This window comes from Gorilla gorilla, chromosome 11, assembly GCF_029281585.2.
Source record: "Gorilla gorilla gorilla isolate KB3781 chromosome 11, NHGRI_mGorGor1-v2.1_pri, whole genome shotgun sequence".
Taxonomy (NCBI): domain Eukaryota; kingdom Metazoa; phylum Chordata; class Mammalia; order Primates; family Hominidae; genus Gorilla; species Gorilla gorilla.
The window spans coordinates 121,601,744-121,624,428 of NC_073235.2; the positions used below are offsets into that span (position 1 = coordinate 121,601,744).

The 22,685-nt window shown below is 45.9% G+C and overlaps 1 long non-coding RNA gene and 1 pseudogene across 2 annotated transcripts in view; one reads left to right on the forward strand and one right to left on the reverse strand.

Moving 5' to 3' along the window:
- The first annotated feature begins 1,197 nt into the window (after positions 1–1,197).
- LOC109025907 (uncharacterized) overlaps positions 1,198–22,685 on the forward strand; it is a 32,207-nt gene continuing 10,719 nt past the window's right edge. The window contains exons 1-2 of one of the 2 annotated variants that reach the window (XR_002004865.4): positions 1,198–1,505; positions 21,473–21,558. This is a non-coding gene — a long non-coding RNA (uncharacterized lncRNA). The remainder of the gene's footprint in view (positions 1,506–21,472; positions 21,559–22,685) is intronic. The other variant, XR_008677492.2, reaches the window with a different exon arrangement.
- On the reverse strand, positions 11,565–11,665 carry LOC115933804 (uncharacterized; annotated as a pseudogene).

A 22,685-nucleotide genomic window follows, 5' to 3' on the forward strand; every position in this document is an offset into this window, starting at 1 on the left:
GTGAAACCCCATTTCTAGTAAAAAAAAAAATACAAAAAATTTAGCTGGGTATGGTGGTGTGTGCCTGTAATCCCATCTACCCAGGAGGCTGGGGCAGGAAAATCGCCTGAACCCGGCAGGCAGAGGTTGCAGTAAGCCGAGATCACGCCACTGCACTCCAGCCTGGGCAATAAGAGTGAAAACTTTGTCTCAAAAATAAATAAATAAGATTAGGGGGCTGGAGGCAAGGACCACATGGTGTCTGGCCAGACTTTACATTTCTTCCTCCATTCATTCACCATTCACTCTGGTTTATTAAGCACCTCCTGCACTTTGAACACTGTACAACACGTGAGAGGATAAAAGATTATTAATAGTAGCAGTTTCCATTTATTGAGAGCTTACTATGGAGTAGGCACTGAACACTCACGATAATTCTATGAAGTATTATTATTAACCCCATCTATCAGTTGAAGAAAAATGAGCCCCAGAAAGGTTAAGCAAGTCATTTAAAGTCACAGAACAAAGAAGGTTCCTGGATTTTCCTATGCACCTGTATCTGTGTGGACCCAAAGCCCCGGCACTTCACAATGAACTCCAGCGTCCTCTAGAAATCTAGGAACCGAAGGACCTCTTGACAAACTGCTCTACGACAGTAACGAGGCCTTACAGCTGCAGCCAGACTGACTTCGAGTTTCGGCCGCATCCTTTTCTGTGACCCTCAGCAGGTTCCTTCACTCTTTTGAGCCTCAGTTTCCCCAATTGTATAACGAGGGTAAAAAACCACGCCTTTCTCTCAGGGTTATTGTGGGTATTCATTGAGAAGACGTGTGTGGAGCCCGGTGTCCGGCACCCAGTGAGAGCCTGGAACAGTCATTAGGATGTCTGAGTCCTTATCACTCGTGCGCAGCACAACACGACCGTGGGCACAGGGTTGAAGGCGGTTCCCTACACCTAGCCTCTCGATAGGAACCTTCAGGGACGGGTGGACTTAAAGGAGCCAGTGGCCTTAAGAGTCCAGTCGATGCTGCCACATAATGGGCCTGGGGGAAAGCCCCGATCCCAAGCGCCAACAGAGCAGCCGACCTCAGCCAACCTCAACCAACACGTAGGCGAGGCTGCCCAGGGTGAGCGCCAGCGGCGAGAAGACGCGCTATCGCGAGATCTGTGGGACCCACGCGTTTACAGGCCGGAAGTGAGGGGCGGGCCTAAGGGGGCGCGCTCCTTTTGAAACCTGAGACGGAGACCTGCGGAGGGCGAGGGCTGGTTGGAGGTCTCTGTCCTTTCTGGGAACCAAGCAGGGGTCGCAGGAGGGCAGGGATGGGTCAGCGGGGACCTCTCAGTGGGGTTCGGCTGAGAGAGGCCACAGTTTCATCTTTGGGAAGCTACCCTGGGCCGGCCACGCGCCGTGAGCCGGACTGGCGACGCCCCTCTGCCTCCACCGTGCTCCTTCACCCGAGAAATTCAGCTCAGCCCCAGCCTCTCAGCAACCTCCCTTTGGCTCCGCCTTTTAAAGGACCTTTACGGTAAATAACCCCGACGCTTAGGAGAGCTTCCTCTTCTGGGCACTCAAACTTACCCAGGCCTCTTCTATGGACATGCAAGAGGTCTTAGCAACGTGTTCACACGATCACAGTTTAAAAAATATATATAAGTAGCAAAACTAAGATATTTTAAACCAAATCTGTTCTTAACAGATTTAAAGATTTTAACTCTTAACAGGTTTAAAGAGACCACTGTCTTTTTCCACTGTGACTTTGCCTATCTGGAGGCATTGCAGTGGCTGTGAGCATTTTTAGGCATTTTGGAGTAGGGAATACACTGAGTTTGAGTTTATGTGGCTTGTGTGTATACTTACGTTTTTGCTAGCCTTCCAGGAATACCCCTAGTCCCCACTGTGCTGAATTACAAGCACAGTGACCTGAGTGTGTCAGAAGTCTTTTGGTCATAGATGTCCAGCATCAAAAAAATGGGGAGATATATTGGTCACAGTACAAGGTAATGTGAAGTTTCTTGATCGCTTATGGCTCATAACAAAAGGCTTGGTAGTTTCCCAAGTTTGACAATCATCCTAAAATAAGGAGTTGGACAACTGGATCTTTTCTAAGCTAGCAGCGATAACAAATTTTGATCCACCATTAGAGAGAGGAATGACTCAATTATCTTCCTTTTCTCTCCATAGAATGACAAAAATGTTGTTAAAGAGGCCATAAAAGAATACACAGCCAAAAAATGTAGTGAGAAAGTGCTTAGCGATATGCCAGGCAGTTAATTTAACAAATAGTGTTTTTTCAGTTTTTTGTGTGTGATGTTTTTGGTATGAGCTTTTTCAATTTTGTAGAGTGATGTAATTTCTTTTCTCATTTTAAATATTTATATTTGTACCTACTTTTGTATTTTAAATTTTCTTTTTCTTAACGAATACCATGAGATTATATAAGCTCAGGCCCCCAAATCTACATCTGCCCTTGCATGGTTGTTATCCCCTCCTAACCACTCTACTCAGGGCAGGGCATGTGTTTATTCTCCTAATTTTTGAGATGAGGAGATGGAAGCCGAGAGAGGTCAAGTCTCTTGCCCAAGGCTTTGCTACTGAGACCAGCAGAACTAGAACTAGAACCCAGCTCTTTTGGTTCAGTTCAGACGTCTGGTCACACCAGAGAAATGTCCTAATCTAAAACATTTCGCCATCTTCAGGGAGTGGAGTTGAAGTGTGTCTACTTGGCCTGCCTTTGGGTTCTGGATTGTACCTAGCGCAACGAAGCTAAAAGGGAACGAATTGTGTTTCTGAAGTGCCTCCCAAATCTCAGATGATGGCAGCCCGCTCTGTGTTCTCCCACCCACCTCTCCCCCAGCAATGAAAGAAGGCTAGCATCTGGTAGGAGACAACCGCTGATGAACTTCAGCCATGAGACCTCTCTCTGTATCAGGGTGGGAAGTATGGAATCCTTGAACAGAAACAGAATCCGCTGGTGAACCGGCTGTGCGTGAATATGCATGGGAACATGTCTTTGTTATTTCTCAAGCCAAGTGTATTTTTGGTCTGTTTCCCTGGAGACTTATAGGGAATAGGGAGGCCTTACCAAGTGTAGTATAATTTTGCCAGCTCTAATTCCTTTCCAATTCCCCAAATTAGTCACCCCATCTCTCCACTTGGACTGATTTTTCCAAGGTCACTAACAACTTCTTTTTGTTAAATCCAACATTTCAGTCTTTATCTTTAATCAGCTCTCCCCTGCTGCGGGTGTTCTGCACCCAGGCTGGAGTGCAGTGGCACGATCTCAGTTCACTGCAACCTCTGCCTCCCAGGCTCAAGCGATCCTTCCACCTCAGCCTTCCTAGTAGCTGGAACCGCAGGCTCGTACCACCATGTCCGGCTAATTTTTTGTATTTTTTGTAGAGACAGGGGTTTCGCTATGTTGCCCTGGCTGGTCTTGAACTCCTGAGCTCAAGTGATCCTCCCACCTCAGCCTCCCAAAGTACTGGTATTACAAGTAAGCCACTGCACCTGGCCTACCAGTGGTCTTTTCAAATGTAAATCTGATTCACCTCCACTTAAAAATTCATCATTGCTGCTCATTGCTTTTAGGATAAAGACTCAGTTGAACCCAGTCATCTCCAGTGTAGTCCCAGTCACTCATATTGATCTTTCATTTCTCCCATGGGCCATCCACCTCCCTGACACAAGGCTTTTGCACATGGTCCTTTTATTTATACCTACTATTTCCAGACATTGTTTTGGTGCTGGGGATACGACAGTGAACAAAGCAGGCAAACATTCCTGCCATTCTAGAGCTCACTTTCTCGTGGTTGCTTTTTGGTTGGAATGTTCTTGACCTTTTTGTTTTGTTTTGTTTTTGTGTTTGTTTTTTCATAGGGAGTTTAGGATTTATTTATTTATTTTAGAATAACAGCTTTATTGAGATATAATGCACACACATTAAAACTCATAAAATTCACCCATTTAAAATGTGCAGTTCAATTTAGGATATTCAGAGTTGTAGGCCAGGCATGGTGGCTCACACCTGTAATCCTGGCACTTTGGGAGGCCGAGGTGGGCGGATCACTTGAGGTCAGGAGTTTGAAACCAGCCTAGCCAACATGGTGAAACCCCGTCTCTACTAAAAATACAAAAAAATTAGCCAGGTATGGTGGCGGGTGCCTGTAATCCCAGCTACTTGGGAGGTTAAGGCAGGAGAATTGCTTGAACCCGGGAGGCAAAGGTTGCAGTGAGCCGAGATCGCGCCGCTGTACTCTAGCCTGGATGACAGAGTGAGACTTGGTCTCAAAAAAAAAAAAAAAAAAAAGAATATTCAGAGTTGTGAATATTGATTCTACCATCACCACAATCAATCTTGAAATTGTTTTATCACCCCAGAAAGAAACCTTAAACCCATTAGTAGTCACTGCCCCCAACTCCTCAGCCTAGACAGCCAGTCTACTTTCTATCTCTATGGATTTGCCAGTTTTGTACATTTCATATAAATAGAATCATGTCGTCTTTCGTGACTGGCTTCTTTCACTTGGCATAATGTTTTCAAGCTTCGTCCACGCTGCCGTGCCGTAGCATGTATCAGTACTTCAATTTTATTGCCAGGTAATATTCCATTGTGATAGATCACATTTTGTTTATCTGTTCATTCGTGGAAGGACATTTGCGTTATTTCCACTCTTTGGCTATTATGAATAATGCTGCTATGAACATTCATGTACAATTTTTTGTATGAACATATGTCTTCATTTTCTCGGGTATAAACCTAGGAGTGGAATTGCTGGATCCTATGGTAGCTTTATGTTCAACTTTTTTTTTTTTTTTTTTTTTGCGCAGGACTCTGGAGTTTTATTATTACTCCCCGAGCAGAGTTTTTTTTTTTTTTTATTTTTTTTATTTTTTATTGATCATTCTTGGGTGTTTCTCGCAGAGGGGGATTTGGCAGGGTTACAGGACAATAGTGGAGGGAAGGTCAGCAGATAAACAAGTGAACAAAGTTCTCTGGTTTTCCTAGGCAGAGGACCCTGCGGCCTTCCGCAGTGTTTGTGTCCCTGGGTGCTTGAGATTAGGGAGTGGTGATGGCTCTTAACGAGCATGCTGCCTTCAAGCATCTGTTTAACAAAGCACATCTTGCACCGCCCTTAATCCATTCAACCCTGAGTGGATACAGCACATGTTTCAGAGAGCACAGGGTTGGGGGTAGGGTCACAGATCAACAGGATCCCAAGGCAGAAGAATTTTTTCTTAGTACAGAACAAAATGAAAAGTCTCCCATGTCTACCTCTTTCTACACAGACACGGCAACCATCCGATTTCTCAATCTTTTCCCCACCTTTCCCCTCTTTCTATTCCACAAAACCGCCATTGTCATCATGGCCCGTTCTCAATGAGCTGTTGGGTACACCTCCCAGACGGGGTGGTGGCCGGGCAGAGGGGCTCCTCACTTCCCAGTAGGGGCGGCTGGGCAGGGGCGCCCCTCACCTCCCGGACGGGGCGGCTGGCCGGGCAGGGGGCTGACCCCCCCCCCACCTCCCTCCTGGACGGGGCGGCTGGCCGGGCAGAGGGGCTCCTCAATTCCCAGTAGGGGCGGCCGGGCAGAGGTGCCCCTCACCTCCCAGATGGGGCGGCTGGCCAGGTGGGGGGCTGAACCCCCACCTCCCTCCCGGACGGGGCGGCTGGCCGGCGGGGAGCTGACCCCCCCACCTCCCTCCCGGACGGGGCAGCTGGCCGGCGGGGGGCTGACCCCCCACCTCCCTCCCGGACAGGGCGGCAGGCTGGGCGGTGGGCTGACCCCCCCCCCACCTCCCTCCCGGACGGGGCGGCTGGCCGGGCTGAGGGGCTCCTCACTTCCCAGTAGGGGTGGCCGGGCAGAGGCGCCCCTCACCTCCCGGATGGGGCGGCTGGCCGGGCGGGGGGCTGAACCCCCACCTCCCTCCCGGACAGGGCGGCTGGCCTGGCGGGGGGCTGACCCCCCCACCTCCCTCCCGGAGGGAGCGGCTGGCCGGGCAGAGGGGCTCCTCACTTCCCAGTAGGGGCAGCCGGGCAGAGGCGCCCCTCACCTCCCGGACGGGGCGGCTGGCCAGGCGGGGGGGCCAACCCCCCCACTTCCCTCCCGGACAGGGCGGCAGGCTGGGCGGTGGGCTGACCCCCCCCCCACCTCCCTCCCGGACGGGGCGGCTGGCCGGGCTGAGGGGCTCCTCACTTCCCAGTAGGGGCGGCCGGGCAAAGGCGCCCCTCGCCTCCCGGACGGGGCGGCTGGCCGGGCGGGGGGCTAACCCCCCCACCTCCCTCCCGGACAGGGCGGCAGGCTGGGCGGTGGGCTGACCCCCCCCCACCTCCCTCCCGGACGGGGCGGCTGGCCGGGCTGAGGGGCTCCTCACTTCCCAGTAGGGGCGGCCGGGCAGAGGCGCCCCTCACCTCCCGGACGGGGCGGCTGGCCGGGCGGGGGGGCTAACCCCCCCACCTCCCTCCCGGATGGGGCGGCTGGCCGGGCGGGGGGCTGACCCCCCCCACCTCCCGGACGGGGCGGCTGGCCGGGCGGGGGGCTGACCCCCCCACCTCCCTCCCGGACAGGGCGGCTGGCCTGGCGGGGGGCTGACCCCCCCACCTCCCTCCCGGAGGGAGCGGCTGGCCGGGCAGAGGGGCTCCTCACTTCCCAGTAGGGGCGGCCGGGTAGAGGCGCCCCTCACCTCCTGGACGGGGCGGCTGGCCAGGCGGGGGGCCAACCCCCCCACCTCCCTCCCGGACTGGGCGGCTGGCCGGGTGGGGGGTTGACCCCCCCACCTCCCTTCCGGACGGGGCGGCTGGCCGGGCGGGGGGTTGACCCCCCCACCTCCCTCCCGGACGGGGCGGCTGGCCGGACGGGGGGGCTCCTCACTTCCCAGTAGGGGCGGCCGGGCAGAGACGCCCCTCACCTCCCGGACGGGGAGGCTGGCCAGGCGGGGGGCTAACCCCCCCACCTCCCTCCCAGACGGGGCGGCTGGCCGGGCGGGGGGTTGACCCCCCCACCTCCCTTCCGGACGGGGTGGCTGGCCGGGCAGGGGGCTGACCCCCCCACCTCCCTCCTGGACGGAGCAGCTGGCTGGGCAGAGGGGCTCCTCACTTCCCAGTAGGGGCGGCCAGGCAGAGGCGCCCCTCACCTCTCGGACTGGGTGGCCGGCCAGGCGGGGGGCTAACCCCCCCACCTCCCTCCCCGACGGGGCGGCTGGCCGGGCGGGGGGGCTGACCCCCCTCACCTCCCTCCCGGACGAGGTGGCTGCCGGGCGGAGACGCTCCTCACTTCCCAGACGGGGTGGCTGCTGGGCGGAGGGGCTCCTCACTTCTCGGGCAGGGCGGCTGCCGGGCGGAGGGGCTCCTCACTTCTCAGACGGGGTGGTTGCCAGGCAGAGGGTCTCCTCACTTCTCAGACGGGGCGGCCGGGCAGAGACGCTCCTCACATCCCGGACGGGGCGGCAAGGCAGAGGTGCTCCCCACATCTCAGACGATGGGCGGCCGGGCAGAGACGCTCCTCACTTCCCAGATGTGATGGCGGCCGGGAAGAGGCGCTCCTCGTTTCCTAGATGGGATGGCGGCTGGGCAGAGACACTCCTCACTTTCCAGACTGGGCAGCCAGGCAGAGGGGCTCCTCACATCCCGGATGATGGGCGGCCAGGCGGAGACGCTCCTCACTTCCCAGACGGGGCGGCAGCCGGGCAGAGGCTGCAATCTCGGCACTTTGGGAGGCCAAGGCAGGCGGCTGGGAGGTGGTTGTAGCGGGCCGAGATCACGCCACTGCACTCCAGCCTGGGCACCATTGAGCACCGAGTGAACGAGACTCCGTCTGCAATCCCGGCACCTCGGGAGGCCGAGGCTGGCCGATCACTCGCGGTTAGGAGCTGGAGACCAGCCCGGCCAACACAGCGAAACCCCGTCTCCACCAAAAAAATACGAAAACCAGTCAGGTGGGGCGGCGCGAGCCTGCAATCGCAGGCACTCGGCAGGCTGAGGCAGGAGAATCAGGCAGGGTGGTTGCAGTGAGCTGAGATGGCAGCAGTACCGTCCAGCTTCGGCTCGGCATCAGAGGGAGACCGTGGAAAGAGCGGGAGAGGGAGACCGTGGGGAGAGGGAGAGGGAGAGGGAGAGGGAGAGCCCGAGCAGAGTTTTCTATGTTCAACTTTTTGAGAAACTGCCAGATTTTTACAAAGTGGCCGTACCATTTTACCTTCCTACCAATAGTATATGAGAATTCCAGTTTCTCTACATCCTTGCTATTATAGGTTGAATTGTGGCTCCCCAAAATTCATGTGTCGAAGTCCTAATCCCCAGTACCTCATAATGTGAAATTATTTGGAGTCATTTGGAGTCATTATATTAATAGAGTCATTATAGATGCAATTAGTGAGGCTGAGATGAGGTCTTATTGGAGTAGGTTGGGCCCCTTATCCAATATTACTGGTGTCTTTTATAAAAATGGGAAATGTGGACACAGACACGCACACAGGGAGAATGGCACATGAAGACTGGAATTATACTGCCATAGCCAAGGACCTACCAGAAGCTAGGAGAGAAACCTGGAACAAATCCTTCTTTGGGGCCTTCAGAGGGAGCATGGCCCTTTGATAACTTGATCTTGGACTTCTTGCCTCCAGAACATGAGACAACAAATTTCTGTTGTTTAAGTCACTCAGTTTGTGGTACTTTGTTATGGCAGCTTTAGCAAACTGATACACTCTCTGACACTTGTTATTTTCCATTTTTGTAGTTATAACCATCCCACTGGGTGTGAAGTGGTATCTCATTTGATTTTGATTGGCACTTCCCTATGCAAATGATGTTAAGCATGCTTTCATGTGCTTATTAACCATTTGTGTATCTTCTGATAAATGTCTATTCAAATTCTTTGCTTATTTAAAAAAATTGGGTTGTCTTTTTACTATTGAATTTTAGGAGTTCTTGATGTAGTCTAGATAGAAGTCCCTTATTAGATATATGTTTTGCAAACATTTTCTCCTATGCCCAGGTATCTTTTCACTTTCTTTTTTTGTTTTAGAGACAGGGTCTTCCTCTGTCACCCAGGGTGGAGTGCAGTGGTACTATCATGGCTCACTGAGCTCACTGAGGTTGCAAACTCCTGGGCTCAGGAATCCTCCTACCTCAGCCTCCTGAGTAGCTAGGACTACAGGGGTGTGCCACCAGGCCTGGCTAATTTTTTTTTTTTTTAAGAGATGGAGTCTCACTATGTTGCCCAGCCTGGTCTTGAACTCCTGGCTTCAAGCAATCCTCCCACCTCAGCCTCCCAAATTATTGGGATTATAGGCTTGAACCAATGAGCCCAGCCCTGTTTTCACTTTCTTGATGGTGTCCTTTGAGGCATAAAAGTTTTTAATTTTGATGAAGTCCAATTTATCTATTTTATAACTTTATTGCTTGTTTTGCTGTTGTATCTAGTCCCCTTCTGTCTTGCTCTAGCTCAAATGCCACTTCCTCGGGGAAGATTTCATTTCTTTAATACATGCAAACTCTCTTTGCAATTATAAATTTTTTTGAGTGAGATTTGTTTAGTTGTCCTCTCCTCTGGACTGTAAATTCCAAGAGAGTAGGGTCCGAGTTAGGTGTCTGTCTTCCCATTCTGTCCCTATCTCCCAGCACAGTGACGGCTTGGTAGCAGAGCAGGTGCTCAGAATTGCTGAATGAATAAATGAATAAATGCTGAGTTGACTCTGTGGACCATTTCCTCCATGAAATGCTTTTTTTTTTTTTTTTTTTTTTTTGAGACAGAGTCTTGCTCTGCTGCCCAGGCTGGAGTGCAGTGACATGATCTTGGCTCACTGCAACCTCTGCCTCCTGTGTTCAAGTGATTCTCCTGCCCTAGCCTCCTGAGTAGCTGTGATTACAGGCACCCAACACCACGCCTGGCTAATTTTTCATATTTTAGTAGAGATGGGGTTTCACCATGTTGGCCAGGATGGTCTTGAACTCCTGACCTCAGGTGATCTGCCCGCCTTGGCCTCCCAAAGTGCTGGGATTACAGGTGTGAGCCACCGTGCCTGGCCAAAACGCTCTTTATTTGGCCTTGAGAATACCCACGTCCTGCTTTTCCTCCTACTTCTTCAGCTGCTCCTCAGTCTGTCTGCTGGTTCCCTTTCATTTATTTATCCAGCAGGTTGAGACAGAAGGTTAAGTAGGATTGGGACTGGGCACAGGTCCTCCTCTCCTTTTACCCTTCACACTCTTTGCTTCCACGACCAGGGCTTTAATGACCATTTTTAGACTAATGACTCTCAAATTTGTTTCCTACCTAGATGGCTTTCCTAAGCTGCATATCCAACTACCTACTGGATGCCTCTAGTAGAATGTCATATAGATTCCTAAAATGCAACGTGGTCACAGCCTTTATCTTTCCTTACCCCCAATCCCAATCCCGCTTAACCTTCTATCTCAACCTGTTGCCCTAAACCCATAATCCAGGCATTGTCTGTCTTAGATCAGTTTCCCCAGAAATAGACCCTGAGATGAAGATTAGTATGCAAGTGATTTGTCAAGGGAGTCCTCCCAGGGGAGAAGCAGGACAAAACGTGGAGGTAAAAGTCAAGCAAGAGTGCAGTTTTAGGCCAAGCCCCACAGAGATACTTGGCCTAATGCCGCAGGGGAACACTTGGAACCTGCCCTGACTCCATTCCAATTGTCTGGAAGAGTTTGTGTAGAATTGGTATTATTTCTTTGTTAAATGTTTAGTAGAATTCACTAGGGAAGCCAACTGGACCTGAAGTGTCCTTCGTGAGAAGATTTTTAGCTACACATTCAATCCCTTTGATAGCTATCCAGTTACTTTGATTCTCTGTTTCTCGAGATTTTTGGTAAATGAACCCAAAAAATGTGTGGCAATGCCTAGATTTCGGGTTTGGGGCAACAGGCTGAAATAGAAGGTTAAGCAGGATTGGAATTGTGGGTAAGGAAAGATAAAGGCTGTGGCCACGTTGCATTTTAGGAATCTATATGACATTCTACTAGAAACACACAAAGAATGTGTTCATTTTATCTAAATTGTCAAATTTATTGCCACAAAGTTATTCACAAAATTCCTTTTTAAACTTTTAAATACCTTTAAAGTCTGTTGTGATGTCATTTGTTTTATTTCTGACATTGGTAATTTGTGTCTTCCCTCTTTTTTTCCTGATCATTCTGGCTAGAAGTTTATCAATTTCATTGATATTTCTCAAAGAAACAAGTTTTAGTTTCATTGGTTTTCTCTATTGTTTTTTAAATTATTCTGTTGAATTTAGCCAGGCATGATGCCTCACGCCTGTAATCTCAACACTTTCGGAGTCTGAAGCAGGTGGATCACTTGAGGTCAGGAGTTCAAGACCAGACTGACCAACATAGTGAAACCCTGTCTCTACTAAAATACAAAAATTAGCCAGGCATGGTGGCACATTCCTGTAATCTCAGCTACTTGAGAGGCTGAGGCACAAGAACTGCTTGAATCCAGGAGGCGGAGGTTGCAGTGAGCCAAGATTATGCCACTGCACTCCAGCCTGGGCGACAGAGTGAGCAAGATCCATCTCTAAATAAATAAAAATAAATTATTCTATTGAATTTAGAATTACTTTTTTTTTTTAATATGGAACACTTCACAAATTTTCATGTCATCCTTGTGCAGGGACCGTGCTAATCTCTGTATCATTCCAGTTTTAGTATATGTACTGAAATGAGCATGATTGAATCCATGGTGTCTGTTTTGAATTTTTTAAACTTCCCATTTAAAAAATGTATTGATTTCTGCTTTGATATTTATTATTTCCTTTTTATCTACTTACTTTCAGTTTTACTTACTCTTCTTTTTCTAGTTTCTTAAGTTGGAAACTAAGATCATGGATTTTGGACCTTTTTTTTTTGAAATGGAGTCTTAGTCTGTCGCCCAGGCTGGAGTGCAGTGGCACGATCTCACCCACTGCAACCTCCACCTCCCAGGTTTCAAGCAATTCTGCCTCAGCCGCTCGAGTAGCTGGGACTACAGGCGCCCGCCACCATGCCTGGCTAATTTTTGTATTTTAGTAGAGACAGGGTTTCACCATGTTGGCCAGAATGGTCTCGAACTCCTGATCTCAGGTGATCCACCCACCTCGGCCTCCCAAAGTGCTGGGATTACAGGCGTGAGCCACCATGCCTGGTCTCCTTTCTTCTTTTCTAATACAGGTTCTTAGTGCTATGCATTTCTAAGTACTGCTTTTAGTAGCACCCCACAAACTTCACTGTTTTGGATTTTTATTTTTATTCAGTTCAAAATACTTTCTAACTTTTTTATATCTTACTTGATCCATAAGTTATTTAGGAGTATGTTATGTAATTTCCAAATATTTGGGAAATTTCCAGAGAGCTTTCTGTTAATGATTTCTAATTTAATTTCATTGAGTTTAGAGAATATACATTGTGTGTCTTGAATAATTGTAACAATAATTTTAATTGTTTTATGCCCCCAAAATGGCCTATCTTGGTAATTGTTCTGTGTGCACTTGAAAAGAATGTGTATGCTGCTGTTGTGAGTGGAGTGTCCCATAAATGTCAATGAGGTCAAGTTGGTTGACAGTGTTGTTCATATTTTCTATAGTCTCATGAGTTTCTGTCTATGTGTTCTGTCAATTATTGGGAGAGATATTGAAACCTCTGAATATAATTGCAGATTTGTCTATTTCTCCATACAGTTCTCTCAGTTTTTCAAAACCAGTCTTGAAACTGGTTTTAGTTGCATAAACATTTAGAACTATTATGTTCTCTTGGTGAGTTGACCCTTGTATCATTGTAAGATGACCTTCTTTATTTTCTCTGCAATCTATTTTATCTGATATTAATATAGTCACTGTGAATTTCTTTTAGTATTGGCATCATATGTCTTTTAACCTATTTGTTTCTTTATATTTAAAGTGTGTTTCTTTTAGGCAGCATGTAGTTGGGTCTTTTTAAAAAAAAAATCCAAACTGACAATCTGTGCCATTTAATTAATGAAATTACATTTAATGTGATTTTAAAGATATGATTAGGTGTGTCAGCACCTTGCTATTTGTTTTCTATTTGTCCTATCTATTCTTTGTTTCCTTTTCCACCTGCTTTTGGGTTGACTATTTTTGTATTTTTAAAAAATTCTGCTTTATTTTCTTAATTGGCTTTTTGCTATAACTCTTTTTTTTTTTTTGACAGGGTCTTGCTCTCTTGCCCAGACTGGAGTGCAGCAGTGTGATCACATTTCACTGCAGCCTCCAACTCCTGGTCTCAAGCAATCCTCCCACCTCAGTTTCCCCAGTAGCTGGGATTACAAGTATGCTCCACCATACCTTGCTAATTTTTAAATTACTTCAGAGACAGGATCTAGCTCTGTTGCCCAGGCTGGTCTTGAACTCTTGGCCACCAGTGATCCTCCTGCCTTGGCTTCCCAAAGTGCTGGGATTATAGGAGTGAGCTACCACACCTGGCCTGTAACTCTTAATTTCATTATTTTAGTGGTTGCTGTATGGTTTATCACATACATCTTAAATTTATCATAGTCTATGTATTCAAGTTCACTAATCATTTTTTCTTTAAAATCTAATCTGCTAATCCCTTTCAGTGTATAATTCATCTCACACATTGTAGCTTTCATCTCTGGATGATCAATTTAGGTTTTTAATTTTATACACCTTCTAAGTGTCTACTTAACTTTTGAACATACAAAATATAGTTGTAACAATTGTTTTACTGTCCTTGTCTGATAATCCTAACACCTATGTCAGTTCTAGGTTGGCTTCTATTGATTTATTTTTCTCCTCCTTATAGGTGATATTTTTCTGCTTCTTTGTAAGCCAGGTAATCTTGGATCAGGTGCCAAACATTGTAAATTGTACTTTGTTGGGTGCTAGATTATTTTGTATTCCTTTAATTATGTTTGAACTTTGTTCTGGGATGCAGTTACTTGGAAATGGTTTGATCCTTTTGAGTTTTGTTTTAAGCTGGGCTGTAAAGAAAATCTCAGCAAATTTTACAGGATTGAAATCTCTGACAAATTAAACTAGAAATCAATAACAAAAAACAACTAGAAGATTACAAAATATTTGGAAGTTAAGCAACACACTTGCTAAAAATGTTCTCATGGGCCAAAGAAGAAATCACAGTGGAAATAAGACAATGTTTAAAACTAAATGATAACAGAGAAATGGCATATCAAAATTGTGAGTTCATTGAAAATGCTTACAAGGAAAAGAAAAAAAACCTGTGGGGGTATTTTGATCATTGTTCAATGTATATTGGAAAAGATGGCATTCTGCAGCTATTGGGTATGATAATTATATGTCATCTAGATCAGTTTTGTTAATCATGTTATTCAAAATCTCCTATATCACAATGTTGATTTCTTGTCTACTTATTCTACCAGTTATTGAGAGCTATATGTTAAAAAATCTCCAACTATTATTATGGGTTTCTTTTTTTCCTTTTAGACCTGTCAGTTATTACTTTTATGTTTTGAGGCTGTTTTTAATTGCATATATAGTTAGGATTTTATATTTTCCTATTAAAATTTCCCTTTCGTTATTATGAAATGTCTCTCATTATCTCTAGCAATACTTTTTTCCTTATGTTTATGATACCAGTACAGATACACCAGCTTCCTTTTGGTGTTTTCATGACTTATTTTTTTTTTCTTTTTTAAAAAAAATCCCTTTCTTTTCTTTCTTTCTTTCTTTTTCTTTCTTTCTTTCTTTTTTCTTTCTTTCTTTCCTTTCTTTCCTTCTTTCTCTTTCTCTCTCTCTTCCCTTTCCCCTTCCCCTTCCCCTTCCCCTTCCCCTTCCCTTCCCCTCCCCTTCCCCTCCCCTTCCCCTCCCCTCCCCTCCCCTTCCCCTCCCCTCCCCTCCCCTTCCTTCTTTTCTTTTTTTCCAGAGTCTCGCTCTGTTGCCCAGGCTGGAGTGCAGTGGCACAATCTCAGCTCATTGCAACCTCCACCTCCCGGGTTCAAGTGTTTCTCATGCCTCAGCCTCCCAAGTAGCTAGGATAACAGGCGTGTGCCACCACACCCGGCTAATTTTCGTATACTTAGTAGAGATGGGGTTTCACCATGTTGGCCAGGCTGGTCTTGAACTCTTAACCTCAGGTGATCCCCCCACCTCAGCCTCCCAAAATGCTAGGATTACAGGCATGAGCCACCACAACTGGAAAAATCCCTTTATTTCCAACCTTTATGCATCCTTATGTTTAAGGTGTGTCTTCTATAACAGCATATAGTTGTTTTTTTTTTCTTGTCCAGTCTGAAAATCTTTGCCTTTAATTGATTTATATTATGGTAATTACTGATACTGTAGGGTTTAAAGTATACCATTTTGCCATTTTTTTCCATTTTTCACATCTGTTTTTTGTTTCTTTTTACCTCTTTCTTGCCTTCTTTTGGATCAATCAATATTTTCCTAATTATTTCATTTTCATCCTCTATAAATTAGTAGTCACGTGTTTGCTATTATTGTTATTTTATTACCCACATATTATAGCATGCATCCTTGGCTTAATTAGGTCACCCTTGAATTAGTACTTTCACCCTTTTCTAAATAACTCTAGGGACCTTAAGACACTTTAATTCATTTTAGCATTCTCCTGGCTTTCATGTTATTGTTGTCATGTATTTTTTTTTTTTTTTGAGACAGAGTCTTGCTATGTTGCCCAGGCTGGCCTTCAACTCCTAGGGACAAGGGATCTGCCCTCCTCAGCCTCCCAAGTAGCTGAGATTACAGGAATGTGCCACCACACCTGGCTACAGCAAGGCTTTTGACAAAAATGGTTGAAAGAATTCAAAACTGAGGATCCTAGTGCTGAGGGTGGGATATTTTGTGTTATTGGTCAGTAAGAATGTCTCTTACTTGAGATATGAATCCTGAAGGTGGTAAGAGTTGATTTATTTAGACAGAGTTAATTTTAATTAGTGAAAACTGAAGAACTGACTTGTATTTTGGTCTGATGTATGATTGTTTCAACTTTGCTGCAGTAGCACCTACAAGAGGACCAACATTCTCCAGGAAATTCTGTCCTTTAAAACCATGAGATGAATAATCTTGGTCTGGAAGATATTCATAGAAAGAAGCTTAGAATGTTTGATTTTTGAGCATGAATTAACTGTACAGTCATCAATTAAATAAGCTGATCCACTGAGTAATTGTTGAGATGATCCTTCTGGATGCTGAATAATGCTAGCCCAGAATGGGGATTTGACATTGATATATTCTTTCCTATTAACAAATCCAGTTTTCTTTCTTCCTCCCATCCTCCTGCCTTCTTTCTTTCTTCCTTTCTTTTCCTTTCATTTGCCTTCCTTTCCTTCCTTCCCTTCCCTTTCACAATATTTTACTTTAAAAAAATTATGAAATCCATCATGTACACTTTAATGTGTTAAATGTATATGTACATTTTAAAGATTAATAGTCCAGTGAACATCTATGTACCCACTACTCAGGGTGAGAAACAAATATAACGATGGTCTCGTGTGTTCCCTGTGGGCTCTTCCCCAATTCTTCCTTCTCCACAGAGACTACTTCCACCTGCCTTCTGTGGTAGTTATCTTATAGTCCTCTTCATAATTTCTTTTTTTTTTTTTTTTTTTTGAGATGGAGTCTCGCTCTGTCGCCCAGGCTGGAGTGCAGTGGCACGATCTCAGCTCACTGCAAGCTCTGCCTCCCGGGTTCATGCCATTCTCCTGCCTCAGCCTCCCGAGTAGCTGGGACTACAGGCATCCGCCACCACGCCTGGCTAATATTTGTATTTTTAGTAGAGACTGGGTTTCACCGCATTAGCCAGGATGGTCTCGATCTCCTGACCTCGTGATCCGCCCGCCTCGGCCTCCCAAAGTGCTGGGATTACAGGCGTGAGCCACCGTGCCTGGCCCCTCTTCATAATTTCTAACACCTCTGAATTCTTCTACTGTGTATATATATATATACACACACACACACAATTATATATATTTATATATACATTATAATATGTATGTATATAATACATATATATAGTAGAAGAATTTACTTTCTATATAGTAAATTTTGTGTATACACACACATACACATACAAAACTGGATCAGTAAGGAATTTACACTTACTTCTTTAGATGAAGACCCCCAGGAGAGGGTAAGATGACAGAGTCTCTGGGTCAGAAGTGACCTCATTTTCCCTGAAAGTTTACAGGGCAAAGTCACAAGTGAGTCTGTTATGTTTGGGGTGTTTGTCCTCTTCAAATCTCATGTTGAAATGTAACCGTCACTGTTAGAGGTGAGACCTGGTGGGAGGTGATTTGATCATGGGGGTGGATCCTTCACAAATGGCTTAGCACCATCTCTTGGTGATGTTCTCTCCCAGTTAGTTCACATGAGAACTGGTTGTTTAAAAGAATCTGAGACCTCCCCCTTCTCTCTTTTGCGCCCTCTCTTCACCATGTGATGTGCTGGCTCCCCTTCACTTTGTGCCATGATTGAAAGCTTCCTGAGGCCTTCACAAGAAGCTGATGCTGGCACCATGCTTCCTGTACAGCCTGCAGAAATGTGAGCCAAATCAAAACCTGTTTTCTTTATAAATTACCTAGTCTCAGGTATTTCTTTATAGCAGCACAAGAATGGACTAACACAGAGTCTGTGGGAAATAGGACTCAAAAAATTGGTGGCAGGGTGAAGTGTCACCCAAATACTGGCCATCAGGCAGGAATATGATCAGGGGGAGTAAGCTGCTCTTATTTTCTCACTCAAAGTTCCCACAGCCTACTTTCAGCTCTCGGGAATGGGTCAGAACAAAACATTTTTGTGGGAGTGAAATAAATATCTTTAGATAATCCACATAGGAGGGTAAGGAGGGAATAACAGGAACTTCATCAACACATGATATATTAATCCATTTTAACTATAAAGAACTACCTGAGACTGAGTAATTTATGAAGAAAAGAGGTTTAATTTCCTCACATTTCCATAGGCTTAACAGGAAGCATGGCTGGGAGGCCTCAGGTAACTTACAATTGTGGTGGAAGGGTTAGGGGAATCAAGCATGTCTTACCGTGGTGGAGCAGGAAAGAGCGAGAGTGAAGAGGGAAGTGCCACACACTTTTGAACAACCAGATCTTGTGAGAACTCACTCTCACAAGAATAGCAAGGGGGAACCCCACCCCAATGATTCAATCACCTGCCACCAGGCCCCTCCCCCAACATGTGGGGATTACAATTCGAAATGAGATTTGGGTGAGGACAGAGCCAAACCATATCATTCCACCCCTGGCCCCTCCAAAATCTCATGTCATCACATTTCAAAGCCAAGCATGCCTTCCCAACAGTCCCCCAAAGTCTTAATTCATTCCAGCATTAACTCAAAAGTCTAAGTCCAAAGTCTCATCTGAGACAAGGCAAGCCCCTTCCACCTATGAGCCTGTAAAATAAAAAACAAGTTAGTAACTTCCAAGATACAATGGAAATACAGGAATTAGGTAAATGCTCCCATTGCAAAGGGGGAAATTGGCCAAAACCAAGGGACTACAGGTCCTATGCAAGTTCAAAACCTGGCAAGGAAGTCATTAAATCTTTTTTTTTTTTTTTGGAGACAGAGTCTTGCTCTGTCACCCAGGGTGGAGTGCAGTGGTGCGATCTTGGCTCACTGTAACCTCCACCTTCTGGGTTCAAGCAATTCTCCTGCCTTAGCCTCCCGAGTAGCTGGGACTACAGGCACATGCTGCCATGCCCAGCTAATTTTTTGTATTTTATTAGAGACAGGGTTTCACCGTCTTACCCAGGCTGTTCTTGAACTCCTGAACTCAGGCAATCCACCCATCTCGGCCTCCCAAAGTACTAGGATTACAGGCGTGAGCCACTGTCCCTGGCTGGAAGTCATTAAATCTTAAGCCTCCAAAATAATCTCCTTTGACTCCATGTCTCATATCCAGGGCATGCTGATGCAAGAGGTGGGCTCCCAAGGCCTTGGGAAGCTTTGCCTCTGTGGCTCTGCAGGGTACAGCCCCCATAGCTGCTTTCATGGGCTGGCATTGAGTGCCTGTGGCTTTTCTGGGCACATGGTGCAAGCTGCCAGTGGATGTACCATTCTGGGGTTTGGAGGACGGTGGCCCTCTTCTCATGGTTCCACTAGGCAGTGCCCCAGTGGGGACTCTATGTCAGGGCTCCAATCCCACATTTCCCCGCTGCACTGCCCATGAGGGCTCTGCCCCTGCAGCTGACTTCTGCCTGGACATCCAGGCATTTCCATACATCCTCTGAAATCTAGGTGGAGATTCCAAAACCTCAACTCTTACCATCTGCACACCTGCAGGCCCAACATCACATGGAAGCTGCCAAAGACTTGGGGCTTGCAATCTCTGAAGCAATGGCCCGAGCTGTACCTTGGCCCCTTTTAGCCATGGCTAGAGCTGGAGTGGCTGGGATCCAAGGCATCATGTCCCAAGGCTGCACAGAGCTGCTGGGGCCTGGGCCTGGGCCATGAAACCATTTTTTCCTTCTAGGTCTCTGGGCTTGTGATGGGAGGGGCTGCCTCAGTGGTCTCTGAAATGCCAAGGAGACATTTTCCCCGTTGTCTTGGCTATTTAATTCTTCTTTACTTATGCAAACTTCTGCAGCAGGCTTGAATTTCTCCCCAGAAAATGGATTTTTCTTTTCTACCACATGGCCAGGCTACAAATTTTCTAAACTTATATACTCTACTTCCCTTTTAAATATAAGTTCCAGTTTCAGATCATCTCTTTGTTCATGCATATGAGCATACACTTTTAGAAACAGCCAGGTTACATCCTGAATGCTTTGCTGCTTAGAAATTTCTTCCAGCAGATATCTTAAATCATCTCTCTCAAGTTCAAAGTTCCACAGATCTCTAGGGCAGGGGAAAAAATGCCACCAGTATCTTTGCTAAAGCATAGCAAGAGTGACCTTTACTGTAGTTCTCAGTAAGTTCCTCATCTCCATCTGAGACCACTTGAGTCTGGACTTCATTGTCCATATCACTATCAGCATTCTCGTCAAAACAATTCAACAAATCTTCATGAAGTTCCAAACTTTCCCACGTCTTCCTGTCTTCTTCTGAGCTTTCCGAACTGTTCCAACCTCTGCCTGTTACCCAGTTCCAAAGTTGCTTCCACATTTTCAGATATCTTTATAGCTGTTATAAATAATTTTCTGTATAGTCCATTTTCACACTGCTATAAAGAGCTGCCTGAGACTGAGTAATTTGTGAAGAAAAGAGGTTTAATTCACTCACAGTTCTGCAGGCTTAACAGGAAGCATGGCTGGAAAGCCTCAGGAAACTTACAATCATGGCAGAACTTAAAGGGGAAGCAAGCATGTCTTACCATGGCAGAGCAGGAGAGAGAAAGAGTGAAGGGGAAGTGCCACACACTTTCAAACAACCAGATCGCATGAGAATTCACTCACAGTCAAGAACAGCAATGGGGAAGTCCATGCCCATGATTCAATCACCTCTCACCAGACCCCTCCCCTGACTTGTGGGGATTAAAATTCAAGATGAGATTTGGGTGGGGATGCAGAGCCAAACCATATCACATGGTCAACACAAGCTTCTTGGTGATGCCCCAAACTTCAGAACCAGTTAAAGGTTTACCATCAGCCAGAAGAGCTGTGGGAATGAGCCTCCCAGAAAGAAGAGATGGAAGGTGTTTGGCATCTGCAGGGATGATGATGATGATGATGATGATGATGATGATGATCATGATCATGATCATGATGCTGGCTAAATGCTGACTCTGAGCCCTGCATGATGGCAAGCAGTGTCTATGGATTGGCTCTTTAATCCTCATAACAATGTCTATCTAATATCTATCTAGAGGTAGATATTAAGATAATGCCTATTTTTCAAATGAAGAAACTGAGCCTCCAAGAGATTAAGTAACTGGCTCAAGGTCACACAGTTGGTAAATTGAAACCTGAGTGCTTACATGGATGTTTTCCAGGGATTGAGGCCGCATTAACTGGTGGGGAGAGAAATGAAGAGCCCAGCACAAGGGGTGGACTGATGGGAGCATGTTTGGGCTAGTGGGAATAATAATAAAAAAAATAGTCAGCATTTATTGAATGCTTACTAAGTGGCTGGCATTGTTCTAAGCACTTTTACATGCATTAACTCGAGGTGAAATAAAACCCAAATACACAGAACTGGCAAATGAGGGTCCATGCTTGAGGGTTTGGAAAGACTTGGAAATACCCTTTGGGCACATCAAGCAGGCAAAAAAAAACAAAAACAAAAAAAAACTGCATTTTGGAAGCTTCCTCTGATCAAACATAGCCATTCATCCAACATTTATTTATGAAATGCCTGTTGTTTCCCAGGCATTGTTCTAGGCACTGAGAACAGGACAGATTCCAGGAGAAGGAGAAGTCTAGGAACACAAAAAGATAGAAAGAAATACTCAGAAGTGCCATATTTTTTACCTTTTCATTGATACTACCAGAAAAGGGAAAAAATAAATACTGTTTGATTTTGCCACCAGGCACCACAAAACTGCGCCCTTGCCTGATTTCATTTCAGCAAGCTTTACTGTGAAGTGTTTATGTGCCAGGCACCATGTGTAGAAGCGCTGGTCCAAAGATGAAGATGAAGTTTCTATCCTTAAGGTATGCGATGTGGGAGATGAACAGGTAAGTGGATAATTACATTACAAGTGATTTGTGCCATGATTGAGGTGTGAACAAAATTCCACCGGAGCAAAGAAGAGTGACTAATTCTGCCTAGGGGTGTCAGATAATGCTTAATGGAGGAAGGGGGCATCTCAACTGGGCCTGAGGGAGGACTAGGAGATTGCCAGGTGGAGATGGGGAGAAAAGACCTCTACTGAGGAGTAGTTTGTGGACAGAATGATCTAATTGCAGATACTAAGTTCTGAAATGTGGACTGTGCATGGACAGCCTAGTACCCTCACAATTGTGAGGGCAGGGGAGTCCACAGAGATTACTAATTTATTGAAAAAGCACTGAGGCTTGTGTTGGTGCCAGCTAAAAAGACTGAGTTGATAAACAACCCACCTTTGTTTCTCTATGCAGAAATCACCCAGACACCTGCCATATTTTTTCTAGCCTATGTTTAAGTTAAGATGTCTTAAAGACTTGAAGTGCTCCTGTACACATTTGGGGAGGGGAGTATATTGGTACAACCCCTGTGGAAGGCAGATTGGCAACATCTGCCAGAATTACAAAGGCATATAGCTTGTGACCCAGCAAGTTCACTTCTAGGAATTTATCCTTGGATGCACTCAGTCACATGTAAAATAACTTATGTACGAGTATTCATCACATCATTGTAACAGCAAAAGATTGGAAAAAAGTAAGTGCTCATTACAAGGGAATTGGTTAAGTAAATTATGATATCTCTTTAAAATGGAACACTATTCAATCTAAAAACAATAAGGTAGCTCTTTCCGTCCTGTTGGAAATGATTTCAAGGATATATTGTCAAATGAAAAAAGCAAGGGCAGAACCACACATATAAAACAGGGATGGAAAGAATTCAAGTCCTCCATGGAGTATGCAAACTGCTCAATTAAAAGTCCCTGGGTTGCCCTACCTCCAGCCTCCTTGTGATGTGTGATGCAAAACTCACTGTTTAAGCCAGTTGAGAAGGAGTTTTCTGGTTTTGTAGCCAAAAACATCCAGACACAGAACTCTAAGGTCGGGAGGCCTTTGTGTTTGGACCTAGAAAAATGCAGAGGCAGGAGGTAAATCTTTGACTTACAGAAATTCCCCAG